Here is a 16,225-nt window from a genome sequence, read left to right as displayed (position 1 = left end):
GGAAAAGAGAATTCACTAGCAGACAGCTTAAGCAGAACTACCACGGATGCTCACGAATGGATGCTGCATCCAGACATCTTCAAAATCATAACAAAAAAATGGGGAATGCCAGAGATAGACCTGTTCGCCTCCCCACTCAACAACCAACTAAAGAAATTCTGCTCAAGAGTATACCACCCACAAGCCTGGAAGGTGGACTCCCTTTCTTTCAACTGGAATGCCCTAGCAGTGTATGCCTTTCCACCACTTCCATTGATGTACAGAGTACTACTGAAGATCAGAGAGGAACAGCCAAATGTGATACTGATAGCTCCAGACTGGCCAAGGCAGCACTGGTATCCGCTGCTGAGAAGCATGTATTGGACGAACTCATGGCCTCTACCCCTATGGCCTCTACTTCTAACGCAGAACAACTTCAAGACACTGCATCCAAACTTGAAAACACTGCAGCTGACTGCCTGGAAAATTGCCTAAAACAAAACCAAACTGTCTTATCTCAAAGGGTCAAGGACATCATCCTGGAGGCTCGTAGACCCTCCACAAGAAAGACATACTCAGCTAAATGGAAGAGATTCCTCATTTGGAGCGCTTCAAAGGGTAAAAATGTCACACTGGCAAACCTAGCACACATCCTAGAATACTTAGCAGAACTGTTCCACAATGGCCTGTCATATTCTTCCATTAAGATCCATGCTTCAGCAATTTCAGCAGAATATAACATGGATCCTCCTATCTTCTCTCACCCTTTCCTCAGACAATTTTTAAGAGGGATCAAAAATGTAAAACCTCCAAGAAAACCTCCTCTTCCTGCATGGGAATCTCAATTTTGTGCTGGAAAAATTAACTCTACCTCCCTTTGAACCAGCAGCATCAGCAGATCTTGGAAAACTGCTTTCCTTCTAGCAATCACTTCAGCAAGAAGAGTATCCGAGTTACAGGCGCTAATGGCAGTGCAGCCTTTCCTTATTTTCCACCAGGATAGAGTGTCTCTGAGAACCAATCCTACTTTCATGCCAAAGGTGGTATCCAGGGTATCCTTGAACCAAGCTATTCATTTGCCAACGTTCTTCCCTAACCCACAGAACAGGGGGGAAAAACTAATGCACACCTTGGATGTACACAGACAACTACACTACTATCTGGACAGAACTAAAACCAGCAGAAAAACTGACCAACTCCTGGTAGCATATGCAGCTGGAGTGCAAGGAAAGGCAATTTCCAAACAGACAATCTCTAAATGGATAGGAAATTGCATTCGTTTCTGCTACTCTTTTCATGGAAAGACAGCTCCTGAAAATATCAGGCCTCACTCCACAAGAGCCACAGCCACCACTACAGCTTTCCTACGAGGGGTGGCTACCAAAGACATTTTAGAAGCTGCAACCTGGAGCTCCGTGCATACATTTGCCAAGCATTACAATCTACCTTTATACTCCAGATCCCGAGCAGGTTTTGCAACTGCAGTTTTACAGGGGATCATAACTACACCATCCTTATCATAGTACCTCCTCCCCCAGTTTGGCTATGGTATTCTACCCATATGTTATGACTGCAGATGCATCCTTGAAGGACATAGTACAGTTTTGTACCTACCATAAATGTAGATGTCCGATAGGTATGCATCTGCAGTCAGGATTACCCACCCGCCTTCCCCTCTGTGGTATTCCTAGGGTGCTTACCCCTCTTTCAGCTAGCTGGGGGAATCTATTATGGTGTATTTGTCTGTATATGTATATATATATATATATATATATATATATATATATATATATATATATATATATATATATTGTTTTACTCTGTTTGGAATTTTCAATTTTTATCCAAATTTAGCCTTCCTAGAGGGCACCTGGCATCTGGGGCAAGAAACACTGAGGAAAATGGCGTCGGCTGATGCCTTTATACCCCAGCAGCTGTGACGTCGGGGAAGATGCGACATCAGCCGAGGCCAGACCCAGACTTTGGAATCCGGCAGACCGAAGGGCTGCCTGAGGCAGGACAACCCATATGTTATGACTGCAGATGCATACCTATCGGACATCTACATTTATGGTAGGTACAAAACTGTACTTTCTGCACTCACGAGTGGAGATTTTATTTTTGAAAAGCTTTTTAATTTTTTCTGCCTTCAAGTTGTGTGGGTTAACCAAAAGGGGAAAGCGCATTCCCCTGTGCCAAAGCCTAATTCCACCACTGGTGTTGTTGGGAGTGGCCATATTCTGTATGGAGTTCACAGTCTCCCATCTGGAAGAACACTGTTGTGCTGTTGAAAAGTGTGTTATGAAACACATCTGCTGTAGTTACTGATAGACTGGAAAAAAGTGCTACTGTCAGAGACTGCTTTTACTTTGCCCTGAAGTCCATTCTGTCGAATACACACATGACTGCTGATAAGGTTGCTATGGGGTTTTGGTACTTACTTCAGCTGTTGTCCCTCCCATCAATGGTAGGGTGGACTGTGAAATAATTGATAATACTGTAGTATAATGGAACTAACTGGAAACAACTGAAATGAGACTGGAATGAATGTCTTTATTTGTTAATTACCCAAACTTTTGCTGAACATGTGCCATTCTGTCCTTTGTAGGCCAAGCCATTTGTACTTTCCAGATAGAATTCTGCATACACTGTAGATTGGTTAAGAATGTTTTATTAGATGCTAACAATATCCGAATACTGTTTCCATTAACAGTGCTGGTAAACAATAACAGTCTGTAGAAATTTCAAAATGCTGGATAACAGTAATAGTGCTGATAAATATATCCAAAGTGTCTGCACATATATTATGATTCTCCTGAAAAATATTTATTTTTATTTATTTATTGACATTTGTTAACTGGGACAGTCCACTGGGTCAGAAACCCATTTTCAATGGAGGCCTGGGGAGAAAAGCTCCAATTACAAATGCAAGAAGTATATAAGACAAAATTATATATGCAGAAACATCCAGAGTTTTCATACATGTTGACAAAGATTAGGAAAATAAATATACCCGTATGAACCAAGCACTACAACACAACACGAAGTAAAAACACAGTGCTTGTGCGTGTACTTCACAATAAGCCTCACGAACAGTCCAAGATAAAATCCATAAACCAGCATTTATTAGAAAAAAACAGTTAAGCGCTTTCATCCCTCCATCTATGCTCTGGGACATCATCAGAACTTAATGAAAGGAAATGAGGTCACCATTATATACTTAAAATTCTTCATTCAATCAGTTATTTAAATACCTTATGAATAATTAATACAGCAACCTTAATGTGACACCTTTAAATACATAGGAACCACAAAAAGACTTTTGTATTTGTTAAAAATATTACAAAATTATAAAACCTTTATTTATAATCCACTTAAAACTACTATAATAGAGCTTAAGAAAATTCTGGGAGAAATAATCAGCTTTCAGCAAGGAATATTACTTATAGGTTAGAGATGTTCGTAGAAATGTTCATAGATTAGTACTAAGCTAGCTGCCCTTGCGAGCCATTTTAAGCCTAGCCAATTATCCCTTGTGAGACTCAAACCCTGCCCTTATGCTTGCAAGGCAAACACCTTAACCATTAGGCCATCCTCCCAACCCTTAAAAAACAACCTCCTTTGAGCCGGAATTGAACCAGCGGCCTAAGGATGACTTGGGAAATCACTACAGTCCTCAGCTCTACCAGCTGAGCTATCAAAGGGTGGGGGCTGGAATTTGATTTGCAGCAGTAAAGGTGTGTCTGGGAGACCGATAAAGGAAAATATAGCAAAGAAGGGTAAAATGTTGAAGACATTTATGGAAATATTTGGCAAGGAAGATGTGAATTCAGTACTAGGAGTTCAGAGTGAATTTACATGTTTTTCCCCAAAATTCAAAAACTGGGCTAGGTTAGACAGAATTTACATTTCAAAGGAACATGTGCATTTAATTAAAAGTCTTGCTACATACCCAATAACTATTTCAGATCATGCACCAGTAATAACTAAAATAAAAACACAGGGTAATGAAGTAAAAATGAGACACTGGTGCTTTCCCACTTATCTGTTGAAAAGAGAGGAAATTAAGGACTTGGTAGTGGAAATTATTCAGGTGCTATTACAAGATACAAATTTCTTCTGAAAATGTAGCTAGGGAGTGGGGTAAAATTGAAGTGGGGTTTAAAACAGGGTGGAAATAAAAGAAAGGAAGATATGGAGTAACAAGAATTATTTAGAGGGACTGACAAATGTTAAAGTATTGCAGAGTAGGGGGAATCTCACAGAACAAGAACAGGACCAACTGTAGAATGCTAAACAGAAAACAAGGGATTACCTTGATAGTATGCACAAGTTTAGAAACACTACTGTTAAGCAGCTGTTTTTCGATAATAACCCTAGTGCACAAAAACATTTAGCAGAATAATTCAGGCAACGGAAAGTAGAAAGGGCTGTCACCAAGCTTTGGGGGCCTACAACAAGGAAAATAACAGTTGAGCCTGTAGAGGTAGTAGAAATATTTTGGAAATTCAATGAAAGTCTGTATAATGCAGAGAAATGGAAGTCAAGAAAAGGTACAAATAGAAATATTTATGGAAAAATTAATTTCCCAAGGATAGAGGTAGATGAGACTCAGTTACTAACAGGATAGGAGGAGATGAGATAGATTGGTGATGCATAATCAGTCCACAGGAAGACGGTATTCCTGTGGAAATTTGGAAGCTAGGAGCAAAAAAAAAAAAACTGATAAAGATGTGGAAGGTTTTGTTTAACAGTATTTTAAGAGAAAGACAAGTACCAGCATCCTGGATGAAAGTAGTGATAGCTGTAATGCCTAAAGAGGGTAATGATCCATCATATTCAGCTTCATACAGGCTCATTTCAATCCTAAACCATGATTATAAAGTGTTTATCTATATAATGGTTAAAAGAATGACAAAGTGATGCCAAAATTAATAGATATGGATCAGTGTGGTTTTTGTGGAGGGGAGGCAAACATTGATAATATTAACAGAACATTGATGATCCAGAGGGAAGCAGAATGTAAGAAAATACCATTGTTGGTGGGTCTTGATGCATCAAAAGCATTTGACAGAGTAAGCTGGGACTTTACAAGCAGGGTAGTAGAAGCATTTGCATTCCCTGATAAAATTATAAGGTTGATTAAAAGGATATATTGGGGATCAGAGGCGAAAATTAAAGTGGATGGGTTCCTCTCTGACAATTTCTGCTTGAGCAGAGGAACCAGACAGGGATGTCCTCCTTCCTCTTTGTTATTTACATTATATTTAGAACCGTTGATGAAGAAAATAAGGGACACAGAAATTCAAAGATATAATTGATATGGTGGTGAAGAAAAGTGGTCTGTGTTTGCAGACGATAATATTTTATACCTGATAAAACTAGAAAAGGACATTTCAATGTTGTAGAACATTTTGAGACAATTTCCTGTCTTTTTCTATCAAAAACAAAGGCAATAGCTGTAAATTGTGTACCCACACACAAATTGGTTCAGCAATGTCCATATTTATGGGGACATGATAAAATGAAGTACTTAGGAATATGGATTAAAAATGAGTCTGGTGTGGCAGCTAAGGATATATGTGAAGAGACTAAACAAAAGATGAAACAAAAACTGAGAAACTGGAAGATCTGCTATGTGGATATGGATAGTAAGATGCAATCAGTTAAAACACATTTAATCCCTTTAGCCTCATATACACAGGTCAGGGATATTTTTATCAACTAGACAAGTTGTGGATAGCAATTATTAAGGAGCTGATGGATTTTATCTGGGAGGGGAAGATAGCAAGAGTCAAGTGGGATAAACTATGATGTTAAGTTGTCTATCTCGCCTTCATTCTTGCTGGATGGGTTCGGAGCCGACCTCGGCTCCGACTCGGCCACTCTAAAAGCTCGAGAGTTGGTTCCACCGGCTCGAGGCTCCCCTTATATCCCACAATGCTAGGCGTGAGTTACCTCAGATCTCGTTTGCCGCTACAGCTATCGAGACGTGTTGCTTCACCGGCTTCAGGTTAGTGTAGGAACTAGTTTTAAAAAGTTGAGTTTAAACCCTTTAATTTAGTTTTTCCATACAGTTTCCCCTTACCTTTAAGGTCTATTATCCCTTTAATCTAGTTTTTCTAGTTTTTCTTTAATTTTTTACCTAAGAACTTATAGTTCTTCCCTTAGGCCTTCGGGCCCTCCCATTCCCTTGGAGTGTGTGTGTTTTTTGTAGGGAATTTATACATTAAACAACTAAATTCTTAGTTTAATTTCTATTTTTAGTTTTTTAAGTGTAATCGGTGTGCTTGTGTTTGTGTGTGGTTACACTTGTTCCTTGTTATGTCCAAGGAGTCGAAGGTCTCAAGCTTCAAGAAGTGTGACTCGTGCTGTCAGAAAATGTCTCTGACAGACGGTCACACTTCTTGTGTGTACTGCCTGGGACCTTTACACCTGCAGGACTCTTGTGCTGTTTGCCATGGCTTCAGTCCCAGAGTCCTGCAGGAAAGAAAAAATAAACTTATTTTAAGAGGTTTACTTAAGCCTGAGGGTTCCCTTTCTGTTCCTTCGGGAAAACCCTCCAAGGCTTCTAGGTCTTCGGCTCCAGCATCTGAGCCGAGGCCTAAGGCTTCGAAACCTCCGTCTACATCGGCTCCGACTGGAGCCGGCGAGTCTCAGACTGTAGTTTCTGTGGTTTCCTCGGCTCGCTGGAGCCGAGGTATTGAAATTCCTTTGTCAGTTCCGACTAGACCTTCGAACCGACATCTAGAAAGAGGTCCAGGTCACCGCCCCTTGGCTCCGCTTCATTCGGCTCCAGCATCTCCCTTGCTGTCTGAACGGAGCCATAGATCTCACTCCTCTAGGTCATCGAGGCTTTCGGACCATGACCTTCAGAGGGTAGTGAGTCGACTTCTTAAGTCCGAGGCACTGGCCCAAATGCTTCAGAGCCCGACTCATCAGTCGATGCCTGACCCTGTCCCCATTATATTCCTCCTCCGACTCCGCTGAGCTCGGAGCCGAGGCGCTTCGAACCGAGACTGTGGTAGCGCCGAGCCGATACAGATGTCTTCGGCTCCATCGCCGGCTCCGATTTCTTCCTTAGAAGAATCTCGGCCGACTTCTCGCGGCTCGAGGGGTGAGTGGCATCGACCCTTGTCCCACCCCGCCTCCTCTCGGAGCTTCGGCGCTGCTGAGTTCAGCTCCGACATCGCCTTGGAGCCATCACTGTCGGTGCCGAGGGAGGTTTTAGCTTTTCGGAGCGGGACCTCTGGCTCTGCCTGACAGGGGTGCTCGAGGTCATGCGGAGTGTGTTGGAACCTGGTTCAACTCCACAGTCGGCTCCGTTCGCCCCTCCCTCTTCGGTGCCTCAGGTCAAGTCGACTCACTCCCTCATCCCAGACCGCAGTGAGCCAGCTCCTCAGGAATCCCCTGTGGGGATCTCATCCTCTTCCGAGGCCTCTCCTGATTTGGCAGAAGAGCCCCCTCGGAAGAGAAAGTGTAATAGGAAACACATAGACTCACCTGAGTCCGTCACCTCTGACACAGATTTAGAGGATTCCGAGGGTTCCCCTGCTCCCCTTCTGAAGATGTCTCCTTTGCGGACATCCTAGAGATCCTGAAACAGAGGGAAATTGGCCAGCCCTTAACCCTTCGGAGGATGAATCTGTGTATCTTGAGGCGTTGGCTCTCGCCCTTCCACCTCCTGGGTGTCCCCCTTGATCCCTCATGCAGGTGGTTGCAAAGAAGGCCTGGACGGCTCCTGATTCAGTGGACCCTACCCCAGGCGACCTTCCAAATTTATAACAGCACCAACTGACAAGCAATTTCTCACAAAAGGTGTTTCTGTGGATGCTATGGTGGTAGCTGCTGCCACCAAGAAGGAACTAGCTGATCCTTCAGTGCCTGTTCATCCCCCTAATAAAGAATCTAGCTCTATGGACAGGTACGGGAAGCGGATGTTCTCGCCAGCGACCTTTGCTATGCGTTCGCTGAATTACCTATGCCATTTTACTCGCCTTCAAAGGGACTTGATCAAAGAAGCGAGTGACATGTTGAAGGATCCTACGGCTGCGGGTTTTCAGGACAAGATGAACACTCAGCTGGCTACCCTGAACTCCATAGCTAACTCCTCCATGCCTCCTCTTATGCGGCTGATGGAGCGAGCAGGGCCGAGGGACAGGTGTGGCCTTACGCAGGCATGCCTGGATGCGGCTATGCAACTTTGGACCCCTTTAAAACGCCATTCACTAATTCCCGCTTGATGGATCATCTCTTTTGGTCCTCAAGTGAAAGAAACCTTGACTAGGTGCGAGACAGATGGCAAGACTCTTTCTGCCGCCGGAGTCCGCTTTCTCCACTCCTTCTAGGCCTTACCCCAAAGGCCAGAAAAGTGGAAAAATGTGGTTCCGCAAACAATCTCAAGGGACTTCGCCTGACGCACAGAGTCGGTTCCCCGCCAGAGGCAGAGGGTGGAACAACAACGGTAGACGTCGCCCTAGAGGCAGGGGGGGTCTGCAGAACCAGGGCAATCGAGAAGCCTTCTCTGATAAGCCCTTTCAGCATCCCTGAGGTGTTGCCCGACTGCCCACCTTCGGAGGCAGTCGGGGGAAGATTGTCACTGTACCCAGAAGCCTGGCTATCCCTGACTCAAGACAAATGGGTACAGTCCATCATTTCCGAAGGCTATTCCATTCCCTTCGTTTGCATTCCAAACCAATCAAAAAAATCCCTTCCAGATGTTCCACCCGCTCAAAGGGATCTTGCAGCTTTGGAAATTTCAAAGCTGCTTGCAAAAGAGCAATACAGCCAGTTCCAGCAGACCAGCAAGGATCCGGAATCTACTCCAGGTTCTTTTAGTTCCAAAGAAAACAGGGGACTGGAGACCAATTTTGGATCTCAGTATCTTGAACAAGTCAGTCAAGAAAACAAGATTTCGGATGGTCATGCTGCAGTCCATCCTTCCCCTATTGGGAAAGGGAAACTGGATGTGCTCTATAGACCTTCAGGATGCGTACTATCACATAAAAATGAACAGACGCTCCAGAAGATTCCTCCGCTTCAGGCTGGGAACCAGTCATTTTCAATTCAGGGCCCTGCCCTTTGGTCTCACCACCGCCCGGTGTTTACCAAGTGCATGGCAGTGGTAGCTTCTCACCTGAGACGTCAAGGATTCCAGGTGTTTCCATATTTGGACGACTGGCTCCTCACAGCTCCCACCGAGCATCTTCTTCTATTGGCCAGGGACTACACCTTTCGCATTTGTCAAAATTTAGGCATTTCAATAAATTGCGAAAAGTCTGTTTTGTCGCCTTGTCGTACTATTACCTTCATAGGCGCAAATCTAGACACAGTCAACATGTCTGTGAGACTAACAGATCAGAGAATAACAGACATACGCAAACTGGTCTCGCTCCTCTTCAGCTGCAACAGAATCAAAGCCAGATTAGTTCTGAAAGTGTTGGGGATTATGGCGGCTGCCATACCTCTGCTTCCATTAGCCAGATTCCACATGAGAATCCTTCAATGGATGCTCTTCACGCAATGGTCATACCAGCAACTTCCGATGTCCCACACCATCATGATTACGCAAGCATGCAAAAATCATCTTCTGTGGTGGATGTCTTCCCCTCAGCTCTTGTTGGGAAGACCCTTTGTCCCTTCCCCTCCGGTTGCTACTCTGACAACGGACGCCTCCCTGATCGGGTGGGGGGGGGGCATTATCAGGGCAGAACTGTCCAGGGCACATGGCAACCAGACGAATGCCACTTGCACATAAATGTTCTAGAGATGAGAGCAGTGCTTTTAGCATTGCAAGCCCTTCAAGACTCTCTTCCCTTGGGAACGATAGCAATCCAGACGGACAATATGTCTGTAGTGTGGTATATCAACAAACAAGGCGGAACCAGGTCCTACCCCCTGTGTCGAGAAGCACTCAGACTGTGGCAATGGGAGATTTCTTCTCAGCGGTTTCTGATAGCAACGCACATCCCCGGGAAGTCCAATCAAATCGCGGACAAATTGAGCAGAGCTATCCTCATGCCTCACGAGTGGTCTCTGAAAGACTCTGTTGTTAGAGAAATTTTTCTCAAGTGGGGTCAGCCTTGCTGCGACCTTTTTGCTACTCCCCAACACAGCAAGTGCAGAGATTATTTCACCCTATTCCCTTTACCAGGCCAACCCAGCAGAGACGCTCTAGTCCAAGTTTGGCCCCGGGGACTTCTGTATGCATTTCCACCCTTCCCACTAATCTCTCAAGTGATACAGAAAGCTATCACTCAGAAGGCCTCGGTGATCCTCATTGCTCCTTACTGGCCTCGACAGGTTTGGTTCCCCTTTCTTCATCATTTTCTGTTGGAGCGACCTTGGCATCTGGACCTAGTTCCAGATCTTTTGATCCATCAGTCGGGTCAGTTTCATCGCTCCCTTCCCTCTCTGAACCTCACTGCTTGGTTCCTCCAGTTCCAACCTTAGCCAGGCTTCCTCAAATATCTCACTCTGTCCGAGATATTTTGATAGCTTCCCATAAATCTTCCACTCGAAAGATTTATTTTAGTAAGTGGAAACGTTTCGCCTATTGGGCTCAAGGAAGGGACATAGATCCTTTCATTGCTTCCATCCAAATGGTCCTTGATTTTCTAGCTGAACTCTTCCATGCAGGTTCATCTCCATCTACTCTTAAAGTTCAATTGGCAGCTATTTCTAACTTTCATGTGGGCATTTCAGAGTCTGGCATAATGTCCCACAAGCTTTGCAAAGCATTTTTGAAGGGAGTTTTTCTACTCAGACCTCCTATAAGAAATCCTCCTCCTCCTTGGGACCTAAATTTAGTTCTTAGTTCTTTGATTCTTTCCCCTTACCTGCAGCCTCCTGTTCTTTAAAATTGCTATCATGGAAGACACTCTTTCTGGTAGCTATTACTTCAGCTAGAAGAGTTTCGGAACTTCATGCACTCAGCTGTCGACCTCCTTATCTGTTGTTCCATAAGGACAGGGTATCTTTACGAACCAACCCGTCCTTTTTACCTAAGATAGCCTCATGCCTAACCTAAATCAAAGCATTGGCCTTCCTGTGTTTTTTCCAGAATATTCTAACAGGTCTGAACAGAAATTGCATTGGCTAGATGTTCATCGTCAGTTAAGGTACTATTTGGATAGAACCAAACAATTCAGAAAATCTGACCAGCTGTTTGTCTCTTATGCAGAAGGCAGAAAGGGACTTTCAGTTTCAAAGGTATCATTATCTAGATGGCTAACATCTCTGATTTCCCTTGTTTATGAAATTAGACACCAAAAGCTGCCTAACAAACCTAAAGCCCATTCTACCAGAGCTTTGGCTACTTCTATAGCCTTCCAAGACAGACTGCCTATTGACACCATTTGTGCAGCGGCTACTTGGGCTACTCCTCACACTTTCATTTCTCATTATAAGTTGGATTTAGCTTCTAGGCATAGAGCTAACTTTGGTTCCACTGTTCTCAAGAGTCTGTTCCGTTAGGCCACCCGGGATAAGGTGCTAGGGACGCGGTCCCATCCAGCAAGAATGAAGGCGAGATAGACAACTTAACATATAGAAGTTATGTTCTTACCATAACGCTCCATGTTAGTTGTCTTCTTCTCGCCTTCTTCTTAAGGCCCCACCCTCCTTCCCCCTGGCCTGGACAGACCTAGAGGAGTTTTGATTGTGACCTCTCTTTCTACCACCTCTTACTTTAGGTATATGCTGCTGTGCATATTTTCCTGGATCAGGATGTAGGTCACCCTTCTCTTCTCCCTGGTTTATAGAGGTGGACTTTGTTTATAGTTATTCTGTTACTATTATAAGCTGGGCCTAGCTTACAAACGAGATCTGAGGTAACTCACGCCTAGCATTGTGGGATATAAGGGGAGCCTCGAGCCGGTGGAACCAACTCTCGAGCTTTTAGAGTGGCCGAGTCGGAGCCGAGGTCGGCTCCGAACCCATCCAGCAAGAAGAAGGCGAGAAGAAGACAACTAACATGGAACGTTATGGTAAGAACATAACTTCTATTTTTCCAGTAGAACAAGGTAGATTTGGATTACCCAATTTGAAGGCTTATTTCAGAGCTACAAAGTTAAGGCTCCTATACATAGTACAAGCAGAAACTTATAATTCAAAGTGGAAAGAGATGAGGAAGAAACGGGGGTGGGGGCTCTAGAAACAAGGAGAGACTTGGATTTTGGATGCAGATCTGTAAGGAAAATAACAATAGTCATACAGAATATTATATTCATAAAGAAGCAGAATGTATTTGAAGAACTAAGCCAACACGGGAATGGAGAAAGGAGATTCTGCATATATGGATGACTGTGATTAGGGATACAGACAATAGGCAAGAGGGGGCTGGAATTTATTGGAAAAAACTAGCTCCCACCATTGATTCTGCAGACAAAGGAATATCCAAGTTTATCCATACTTAGATGACTGCCTAATTCAGGCAGGCAGGAAAAGCTGCTCAAGCACCTGGCCTTTGTAAAGCCCCTACTGACCTCCCTAGGGTACACTATCAACGAAAAGGAATCCTAAGTATTACCCACCCAAAGGATTATATCCCTGAGAGCAAGCCTGGACACAGCATCCCAGATGGCATTCCTTACACCAGAAAAGCAAACTTACCTTACTGCCTACTTTTCTTAACCAGCCACCAGACCCCAGTTAACTCCAAGGAAAATCCTGCAAGCTCTGGGGTTCATGGCATCTTGCATTCTACTCATTCCATATGCTAGACTGCATATGAGGAAACTTCACTGGTACCTAAAAAGCCTATGGTGTCAACACTCACCTGGAAAGTCTTATACCAATAATTCTTTGCGTAAGGAAAGATTTTCTTTGGTGGGCAGCAGCATGCTCCCACAACAAGGGACTACCTTTCTTATCACCTGCCGCCGCCCAGACCCTCACCACAGACGCATCAGACTGTGCCTGGGGTGCACACCTGGATGGCAGGTGCATACAGGGCCAATGGAGCCCACAGCAAATCCATCTGCATATCAACCAAAAAGAGATGTTAGCTGTCCATCACTTATTGACAGCTTTCAGGCCCTTTCTTTCCCCAGGGGCTCTACTAATCAAAACAGACAACATCACTGTGATGTGCTATATCAACAAGCAAAGAGGGACTCACTCCTACCCTCTATGCAGGCTGGCAATGACCCTTTGGTATATATATATATATATATATATATATATATATATATATATATATATGTATGTATGTATGTACATGTATGTGTGTGTCTGTGTGTGTGTGTGTGTGTGTATATATATATATATATATATATATATATATATATATATGTATATAAAATACCCAATGCAGAGTTACAATTGCAGTTGATGAAAAGTAATTGTGAAGTGATTTGTTTTAAAACTAGTTGATTTTGAGAGCTGTGTTCTTCCTTTTTGCAAAATAAACCGAAAGGAAAAGAATCTCCATAATGATTAGTATGTTTAGAGGTTTTAGTTGTTACTGTTGCTGTGATCCAACATAAGATAATGGAGTATACCAGTGAATGAGATCATCAGTAGTAGGGCATTTATTTGGCACTCAGATTATATTGTTAGAAGTGGTTTATGTGAACAAAGATATACTGATGCTTAAACTCTAGCCATTCAGTTTTCTTCAGAGCATACAGTAGCTAAGAGTTCCATTTGAATATTTGCAGCAAACTTTGCTATTTTATTCTTCAGGAGCTTCATTGATCCAAGCAAAGGACTTCTTGCTCCATTGGTGCCTGTCTTTTGGGATTACTGTCAGTTTTGAGAAAATAAACCTAAAGCCTGTTGAAGTTTTAGAATTCATCAGATGTCATTTGGACACCGCTAGTCAAATTGCAGAACTTCCTGTTTCATGATTGAACCACTTGTTTCTCTTCTGCTATACCTCTTAGGGCTTTTGGACACTGCATTTCCCTTAAGTTCCATTGGCCAGATTTTTCATGAAGGTTCTAAAGAGGACCTGCCCTTTCAGCAATTCTTGACAACACACCCTATGGATTTTCTGTTTGCCTGATGGTATTATTTTGAAGTAAAATCTCCTGGTAGGTGACATGCGATTAAGTTGCAGTAGGTGTCCTTTTGTTCTCCCACAGCCCACGGCCATAGTTACAACATGTTTCCCTCTGGGGTTGGGGTCTACTTCAGAGTACCACCTTCACATCACCTTGGAGATGAGAGAGGTCCTGCTGCTGTTACAGACCTTTCAGGATTCTCTCCCTAGGGATGTGAAAGTCATTCAACAGATCTGTTGTCTGGTACATAAAGAAACAATGGGGAATCTGCTCCTACCCCGTTTAATGAGGCTGTGAGGGTTTGGCAATGGGAAATGTCCTCTCAATGCTTTCTTGATAGCAATGCGCACACACCATAGAGGTCCATCATACTTGTGTACAGTCTCAGCAGGAACATTGGTTGCCTCATATATGGTCCCTCAGTAGCAGCTCAGATCTTGTTGCTAGGCCAGCTTTGCTGTGACCTCCTTGCCACTCCCTTCAACACCAAATACCAAAGCTATTTTGCTGTGGTCCTTCTTCAGAGACATTGCTGAAGGACTCTTTTCTGCTTGCTTGGTCCTCTGGACTTCCCTGTCCCTTTTCCCCCATTCACCTGACCATCAAGTTTATACCGAAAGCTACCCATTGCAGAGCAGCAGTGATTCTTATTTCTCCATTTTGGCCACAGCAAGTATAGCTCCCCCATCTGTGCCCTCATCTAAAACACCCACTGTAGGATTGGACGTGATTCTGTATATGATCTCTCACCTGTCGGGCCAGTCTCACCCAAATCTGAAGTCTCTCAAGCTAACTGCCCATTTTTACAATTCCAATGATGGCTAGATATTCCAGACTTTCTGCAAGAGTTTTATGAATTCTTTCATCTTCTAAGAAACCATCCAGTAGAAAAGTGTATTCTAGTAAATTGAAATTTTTCATTATGGGCTGCTTCTAAGGGCCTAGACTTCTTTTCAGTACCTCTACATGCTGTCCTGGATTTTTTTTAGCTGGCCTTTATTATTCTGGATCTAGCTTCTCTACTGTCAAAGTTCAGTTGGCAATCATTTCTAATTTTCACATTAGTTAAGGCCAGACTTCCTTGGCACCTCTAAGGTCATTGAAAGCCTTTGTAAAGGGTACTTTTCTACTCAGACCCCCAGTTAAGGAACCTGTTCTTCCCTGGTATCTATCTCCCAGTGGTTTTACAAACATTGACTCCAACCCCTTTTGGACCTTCTGCCACAGTGGATTTAAAGCTCCTGTCTTGGAAAACACTATTTTTGATGGCTATCACTTCAGCCAGAAGGATATCCAAGCTTCAGGCACTTTGCTTTTTTTTTTCACAAGGACTAGCTGTCCTTACACTGCAACCCATCCTTTCTTCCATAACGTAGCTTCTGAATCTAATCTGAGTGAGTCTACTCATCTTCCTGCATTCTTTTCTAACTTCATTAACAAAGTAGAATATTTTCATTGTCTAGATTTTTGCCATCAACTGAGGTTCTGTTTTGACAGAATTAAACAGTTCAGAAAGTCTCAACTTGGAAAGCTTGTCTCCAAGGTTACCCTGTCCAGATAGCTGTAAGTCTGACTGTATTTCCTTTGATCCAATTTTCTCTGCTTTGTCTGTATTCAACCTGCGGACTTTGGATCCATCACCAACCGATTCTAAAGCCTTTGAGCTCAACTTAGCTCTGCCTCCCTTATCCATAACTGCCTTCTCCTCCATCAACTCCCCAGTTCTAGTTTGCCACCATTCATAGTCTTTGGCTCCACGCTTTTTCGAGTTTTTTTTCTCAAATTCTTCACTAGGAGTGGTGAAATTTCCCTTTCCCTTATTTCCATTTATTACAGTGTTAGGATTGTGTGTATTTTTGATAGGTAGTAAGTTAGTGTGTGGTAGTTTTTTTCCCTAAAGTTAAGTAGGTCAACCCTTTCTCTCAATTCCCTTTCCCGCCCTTTTTCCTCATGAAGAGAGTTTAGCTTTTTTTTTTTGGGGGGGGGGGGTGTTTATTTTTGGGACATGGACAAAGGTTTAAAAAATGCATCTCCTGTGGGCACAAACTGCCCTCCCAGAATGCTCACCTTAAGTGGGTTTTTTGCTTGGGCCAAGGAGCACTTAGACTCAGGGTGTTCAGTTTGCGAGAGCTTCAGCTTTCGGGCCTTGAATGAGCACAAAGCTAAGCACATATTAAGGGGATTTTGCCTTCTAGCTCTTAGGTTAGTTACAAGGTATCTCCTCCAGATCCCAAGACCTG

The 16,225-nt window shown here is 43.4% G+C and overlaps 1 protein-coding gene and 1 non-coding gene across 2 annotated transcripts in view; one reads left to right on the top strand and one right to left on the bottom strand.

Moving 5' to 3' along the window:
* CABLES1 (Cdk5 and Abl enzyme substrate 1) overlaps nucleotides 1-16,225 on the top strand; it is a 1,875,674-nt gene that overhangs the window by 1,264,528 nt on the left and 594,921 nt on the right. The window lies entirely within an intron of this gene.
* On the bottom strand, nucleotides 3,597-3,683 carry TRNAY-GUA. Its single transcript is given in 2 exon segments — nucleotides 3,597-3,632; nucleotides 3,647-3,683. It is a non-coding gene; the product is annotated as a tRNA-Tyr (tRNA).

This window comes from Protopterus annectens, chromosome 3.part0, assembly GCF_019279795.1.
Source record: "Protopterus annectens isolate FY-2018-M chromosome 3.part0, PAN1.0, whole genome shotgun sequence".
Taxonomy (NCBI): domain Eukaryota; kingdom Metazoa; phylum Chordata; order Ceratodontiformes; family Protopteridae; genus Protopterus; species Protopterus annectens.
Note: the sequence above shows the minus strand (reverse complement) of the source record. Positions and strands in the feature narration are given on the sequence as shown.